The 7,008-nt window shown below is 51.2% G+C and overlaps 1 long non-coding RNA gene across 1 annotated transcript; it reads left to right on the plus strand.

Moving 5' to 3' along the window:
- The first annotated feature begins 320 nt into the window (after positions 1 to 320).
- On the plus strand, positions 321 to 1,245 carry LOC109491872. Its single transcript, XR_002145437.2, has 2 exons — positions 321 to 405; positions 525 to 1,245. It is a non-coding gene; the product is annotated as an uncharacterized LOC109491872 (long non-coding RNA).
- The last annotated feature ends 5,763 nt before the right edge of the window (positions 1,246 to 7,008 follow it).

The raw sequence follows: 7,008 nt of genomic DNA on the forward strand, positions 1-7,008 counted from the left end.
CAGCCCAGGCGGTGGCAGGCCCTCCGGCCACTGCCGAGACCTCCGTGACACCTGAGCAGTTCTCTTGTCGCCCTTTCGTTACCTCGTGAGCAGCGTTATGTCTGGTTATCAATTCTTTATCCTTTTTTCAACTAACTTGTGTGGTTTTGGTCTCCTGATGGGCCCCCGCCTGACGCAGGTAATGGGGGATCGGAGTTTTCTGGGGGCTGAGGGCTGCTTCTCTTGGCCACCCTGCAGAGAGCTCTCCTCCCCACTCCATTCCCAGAATTATTTGGCTGCTGGTTGTCAAGGAGACGACTGACAATTTCCAGTTGCCAAGACTCCCCCAGGAGTTCTACGGAGACATTCTGGAAACTCCCTACCCCTTCCTGCTCCCCAGCCAGGGAACTTGGAGAATCTAGCCAGGTTGGGGGGGAGGGGGTGGGGGTGGAGGGCAGGGCATGGGACGGGGTGTGGGGAGCAGACCAGGCCTGCAGATAGAAAGAGAGACAAGTGGTTTCCTTGGGCCCTGGCTTCGTCCACAGACCTCAAGTGCCTGGCCCGCTCCCCCAGCCTGGTCCCGACAGATACCCACTGGTCCAGACAAGGCTGAGTTCTCCGGTCGGGGCCTCAACCACAGACACCTGCCCTCACGCCGTCACTCCAGGCATGGTGGGAGCCCCATTGCCAGCTGCAGCAGGGAAGAGCCCAGAACCTTTCCCGGGGAGGAGCCTCAGCCATTCCTGAGTTCCTGTCACTGAAGCGGGGAGCAGCACACATTGGCACCTAGTGTCACGCCCTGGCTCTAGTCTGTTTCATAATAATAACAGAGGCAACATAATAATAATAGCAGTGAGGTGGGTGTGGACCTCACTGCATTAAAATCAAATAAAGTTGCCTCCATTACCGGGCCCCTTCCCCCTTCCCCCCAGAGCCCCACCAAGATCTGCGAGGCTTATAAGGTACCAAAAATAGGGAGACGCTTATAACCCTGGGTCCATCATGGTTGCTACTGACCTTCCCATTGGCCAAGCCTTCACGGGACTGTCCATTTCTCTGCCCTTTATGGGCCAGGGGCCTGGCCTTTGGAGGTTCATCCTCTCTTGGGGACCCAGTGACCTCTGATCCATCCCCAAACTCAAGGAAGTCTCCTTAACTGCCACCAGAGGCACTCTCCTTTCTCCTCCTTACCACTTCCACAGAGAACACCTAACACAACTTTTCAGTGACTCCGTGCTTCCAAAAGAAAATAAAAAATGCTGACTCTGATGTCAAGCAGGTTTTGCGTCTGCCCTATAAAAATCCTCATGGCAAAGCAGAACTAAAGACCTGCTTTATTTTTGCAGAAAAATAAACTGAAGACATCATTCCATCTCATCCCTGAATGTCTTAGCATTCATCTAAGAAAAGTAGGAACATTGCCTTCCATAATCACAAAACTAGTATCTCACAAAACCGAATTAACATTTTTCTTGTGGCGTATGCTGAAGAATCAGCCTCGTGTACGGAAAAGGACTGAGCTCTGGAGCGGGGAAGTAACATGCTTGGTGTCACTCTGCCAGAGGGCCACAGAGCCGGGATCTGAACACCCGCCTGGTTCCAAGCTCCGCTCTGTCCACACCCCCGGGCGTTTGCACAGCGGTTCCTGCTGTGCCGTCCTCTCCGACGCACCCGCTCCTCCAGCTCTTATGACAACCCTGAGAAGCCGCTGGGCCGGCACGACAACCCCATTTTTAACTGATGAGGAAACAGAGGCCCAGAGAGACAGAGTATCCCACCCACAGTGGCGTGGGAGGGCTGGCTGTGAAAGTCTCCGGGAACGGTACAGCCGATGGAAGGAGGGCTGGCTACCAGGCAGAGCTGGCACGGGGAACAGGCCTGCCTCCCGTCCCCCAAAGGGGGCACTAGCCACCATAGTCACACCTCAGCTTAGTCCTCCCCTGCCTTCCTCTCCTGATCCGTTGGTCTCCCTTTCCTCAGCCCTCTATCTAGGGCCTCCTTCATTTCCTCTCCGGTCTCCAAAGGGCAATTAACAAAGTGACTAAGCGGTGACCCCTGCAGGGCCCTCTGTCCCTCTTGCCCTCCCCCTCCTCCTCTCAGCCAGGAACGCAGCGGGAGCCACCACCACTGCGGAGCCTCTGGCCCATTTCCTCTCCAGCCCTCAGCTCATCTCCTGCTGGGGTCCCCGAGGGCCTATGGCTGGCCTCTGACAAGGCGCACATGGACACATGTGGAAAAGCCATTTTTTTTTCCAGGAGCATCTGCTTCCTCTGCTCCAGTCCAGCTGTCCCTATCCTTCCACGTTCTGTTCAGGTTTCAGAATCAGGGTTCAAAATGGTCGCAACAGCCTGGAGAAGTCTGACGTGCCGCTGCCCACAGTGAGGCAGAAGTTTCCCAGAAAGTGAGGCAGCGGCCAGGGACCGCGAGCGCTCGTTGTAGCCGGACCACTGCTTTGGCCAAAGACCCCGGGGAGCCCCGTGGAGCCACCATTTCCTCTCAGAATACTGAGTTCTGTCCAGACTTCCTCCTGGGCCTAGGTGAGGACCCAAGAACACAGAAATAAATGTTAGCTGGATGGATCAACAAAACTGAAACACAGTTTGTAACCGAGAGGGATTTTGAGTCTTCTTGTCAGAGAGAAAAGGAACCCAGCAGTTCCACGGGCTTCTGGCCAGCCCTGAGGGGACCGTCTCAGGTGGGGACAAACTGGAAAGTGCTCAAAGGTCATGGAGCTACAAGGAGAATGGGGGATCGATTCATCGGGGGGAAAAAGTAGAGGGAATCTGAGCCCATTGGTAAAATGTGGATAGCAGTACTATCTCATGGAGTGTTGCACATCCCTGGTGATAAAATGGTATTATTATTTAGGTAGAGAATAGAAGGACTGGACATGCTGTTTTCAAATTCTGAATGACTTTCATTTGGAACAGGGAGAGGAGTAATTTTGCAAAGTTTCGGGGGAAGAGCTCAACCCTGACAATAGCAGCGTCAGGAAGGCAGATTCTAGTTCACCCGAAACAGAAAGAGGGCAAGAATGAACGTTTATTGAGTGTATACTATGTGCTAGGGGCTTACAAGGTGCTTGGTATGTGTGGTCGCATCTTATCTGTCCAATAACTTGAAAAAGTAGTCATTATCATGGTCATTTTAAAGATGAGGACAAGGTAGTTCAGGGTATGTTGCTTGCCCAGGGTCATAGAGCTACTGCAATGCCCACCCAAAGTTGGCCAATAGAAGGGGCTGAAGGGCCATCTCTCCAGAAGGCTATTGGAGGCCTCCTCTGCCATAAGGTGGGTCTCACTGACCCATTCAGAGCTCTCAGCCCTGGTTCTCCAAAATTTCAGCTCAAACAAGTCAAGAGTCTGGATCCCCAAGTCCATCCTTGTTACCTTCTGAGTTGAGCCAAGAGAACACTCCCGAGTTGGCCCCTCATCGCTCCTGTCTCTAGACCACCCCCTCCTCCTCCCTCCAGGATCTCCCAAAGCAATGACGCAGGTGCTGATGTGAGCCCTTGGGACCCAGGAAGGTTGTCGATGGAAGCCCCACAGTGAGGGGCCCTACAAAGGACCTGGGCAGGAGGGGAGGATGCGAAGCAGGCACCAAAACACGGGGAGCCTAAAGCCTCACCTGCCCCAGAGCCTGGGTACTGAGCATGCCCAGAGCAAAGCATAGTACCAGGTTACCCTGGCTTGGCTGATGCTCTTTGGGAAAGAGGGGAAGAGAGACAGAAAGGTGCCCTGCCATTGGTAGCACGATGCCTAGCACTTAGTAGGTGTTCAAGAAATGTTTGTTGAATTAATTGTTGACTTTCTTCAGTTCAAGGGGCATAAATAATTGTAATAGACAGGCGCTATATATGCATAAGACCATTTATTTTTCTCAAGGAAACTATTATATAAATGAAACCGAGGCTCAGAGGGGTTAGTTACATGCCAAGATCACACGATAATGAAGAGGCAAAGCTGTATTCTGACCACTGCACTTTGTTGGGCACAGGAGCCTCTCCTGGCCCCTGTGCTCCCATAGCATCCGAAACAGGAGCCCTAGACCTGCTCGCCCATTCTGGTCATGCCTCCTCTTCCCTTCCAGACAGGACTGTAGCTCTGCCCTGGGTGGGTGGGTGGGGGCTGGGGGGGGTCAATTTTTAGGTGTCAACTTCACAGAGCCATGGTGTGACAGATATTTGATCAAACATTATTCAGTGTGTGTCTGTGAGGGTGTTTTCTGGATGCGATTCACATTTGAATGAGTGGACTGAGTCAAGCAGATTGCCCCCCAACCCCACCATGTGGGTGGGCCTCATCCAATCAGTTGAAAGCCTGGGTGGAACACAAAGGTGGACCTTGCCCCCAGATAAGAGAGAACTCTTCCTGTCTGACTGCTTTGAGGTGGGACATCAATCTTCTTCTGCCCTTGGACTTGGACTGAAGCATCAGCCTTTCTTGGGTCTCGAGCTTTCCAGTCTTCAAACTGGAACTCACACCATAGGTTCTCCTGGGCCTCCAGCTTGCTGACTACAGATCTGGGGAGTTGTCCACCCCCGTAATCATGTGAGCTAACTTCTTAAAAGAAATCTCTTTCTCGGGGCACCTGAGTGGCTCAGTTGGTTAAGCACCGGACTTCAGCTCAGTCATGATCTCACGGTTTGTGGGTTCGAGCCCCACATTGGGCTCTGTGCTGACAGCTCAGAGCCTGGAGCCTGCTTCGGATTCTGTGTCTCCCTCTCTCTCTGCCCCTCTCCCCCACTTGCATTCTGTTTCTCTCTCAAAAATAAATAAACATTAAAAAAAAAAAAGAAATCTCTTTCTCTGTAGACACACACATCCTATGGGTTCTGTTTCTCTGGAGAATCCTAATACACCTTCTTCCCTGACTCTCCCTTCCAGAATCTCCCTCACTAAGGAGGCAGAGTGGGTTGGGGAGCACTGCCCACATCTTCTGTGATTTTTTTTTAATTTTATTTTTTATTTTTTAAAATTTATATCCAAATTAGCATATAGTGCAACAATGATTTCAGGAGTAGATTCCTTAGTGCCCCTTACCCATTTAGCTCATCCCCCCCTCCCACAACCCCTCCCGTAACCCTCAGTTTGTTCTCCATATTTATGAGTCTCTTCTGTTTTGTCCCCCTCACTGCTTTTATATTATTTTTGTTTCCCTTCCCTTACGTTCATCTGTTTTGTCTCTTAAAGTCCTCATATGAGTGAAGTCATATGATTTTTGTCTTTCTCTGACTAATTTCACTTAGCATAATACCAGTTCCATCCAGTTCCATCCACATAGTTGCAAATGGCAAGATTTCATTCTTTTTGATTGTCGAGTAATACTCCATTGTATATATATACCACATCTTCATTATCCATTTATTCATTGATGGACATGTGGGCTCTTTCCATACTTAGCTATTGTTGATAGTGCTGCTATAAACATGGGGGTGCATGTGTCCCTTCGAAACAGCACACCTGTATCCCTTGGATAAATGCCTAGTAGTGCAATCGCTGGGTCGTAAAGTAGTTCTATGTTTAGTTTTTTGAGGAACCTCCATACTGTTTTCCAGAGTGGCTGCACCAGCTTGCATTCCCAACATCTTCTGTGATCTTGATGGCTCTGGGTGAGAAAAGGCTGGCCGCAGGGGCCAATTCCACATGCAGAAGAGGAAGTTAGCCAATTCCACACGCAGTGCTGGCTAACTTCAAGGCCAGCACAAATTCTTGCTGCAAGATCAAATATCCTTTAAGGTTTCCTGATTCACTCTGTCTGGATGCTCATGTTTTCTCTAAAGACAGGGCCTGTGGCCATCTTGAGGCGGACAGCAATGCCAGATCCCAAAGAATTTCTTTTGCTCCCAAAGGAACATTAAGATATTCCCAGTTTGGGGTGGGAGGGTGGTCAAGAGGAGTGAGCCATACGGACTGGTCAGTAGTGTCAGGAAAACATGCCGTCCCTGCTTTGTGGGAGCCCGACTCCCAGGGACCCTCCGTCATTCTGTTCAAAGCCCAGTTAGGAGGGAATAGAGGCTCATGACCCAAAGGAGGGCGTGGAAGGACCTTGGCCATGACTGAATGAAAGTGGGACAGGGGTCTGTCCACTAGCCTGGGGCAAGTGAGAAGCCGAGAGTGCCCCGGTGAGCACCTCGGAGCCCAGGAGGAGCCTGTGGGGCACTCAGCTCTGACGGCTTCTGTCCCAGCTGAGCCCTGATGAACCTGACACCATATACCCCATCCCACTGGGGTCCGGGAATCTCACCCTATCCCTCACCCTGCACCAGAAGACCGAAAACCGACCTCATGTCAGGCTGTCTGGCAGAGACAGCTATGCAACAGGAAAGCTGGTCCGTGCTTCATAGATCAGATCCAGCTGGGAGCGTGAAGGACAGCACCAACTACACGCTGGGCGCCTGACCCAAATATCTGTGTGCCTGTGTACGTGGATAGTTTGATGAACTGTAACCCCCACCCAAGTCAAGAAATAGGAATTTACTAGCACCCGAGAAGCCCCCCCGTATGCGAATATAAGGTTTTTATCTGATATTCACAATAGCCTTAGAAAAAAGGTGTTATTATCCCACTTTATCTGCGAAGAAACTAAAGCTCAGAGAGGTTCAGAAATTTCCAGAAGTGTCAAAGCTCGACAGTCAAACCCGAACTCTGGCGTTGTGTTGGACTCCTGAGCTCCTTCCAGCCCTCTACCAGCTTCTCCCAACAAAACAGGAGGAAAACACAAGGGGGGACGAAAAGCATCCAATGACGTGTTTTGATGTCCTTGTCCCTGAGGTCCGGAGGGCTGCATACGGGGGGCTTGGGTCGGGCAGGTGCTTGCACTTGATGTGGTTGGGCTGTTTTCGACTTTATGCTCAGCGACTCTCTAACGTTACACTCTCATTGAAATGGAAATGCCAGGGGAGCTCAGGGCTGTCCCCGAGGTGTGTGCCCCAGCTAGGTCTTGCCCTCCCATCTCTGCATTATGGATGGAGTGAATCATCTGGTAAATAATTCACTTGTCATTGGGACAGTGAGGGTAACAGGAGAG

This window comes from Felis catus, chromosome D1 (genome assembly GCF_018350175.1).
Source record: "Felis catus isolate Fca126 chromosome D1, F.catus_Fca126_mat1.0, whole genome shotgun sequence".
NCBI lineage: Eukaryota > Metazoa > Chordata > Mammalia > Carnivora > Felidae > Felis > Felis catus.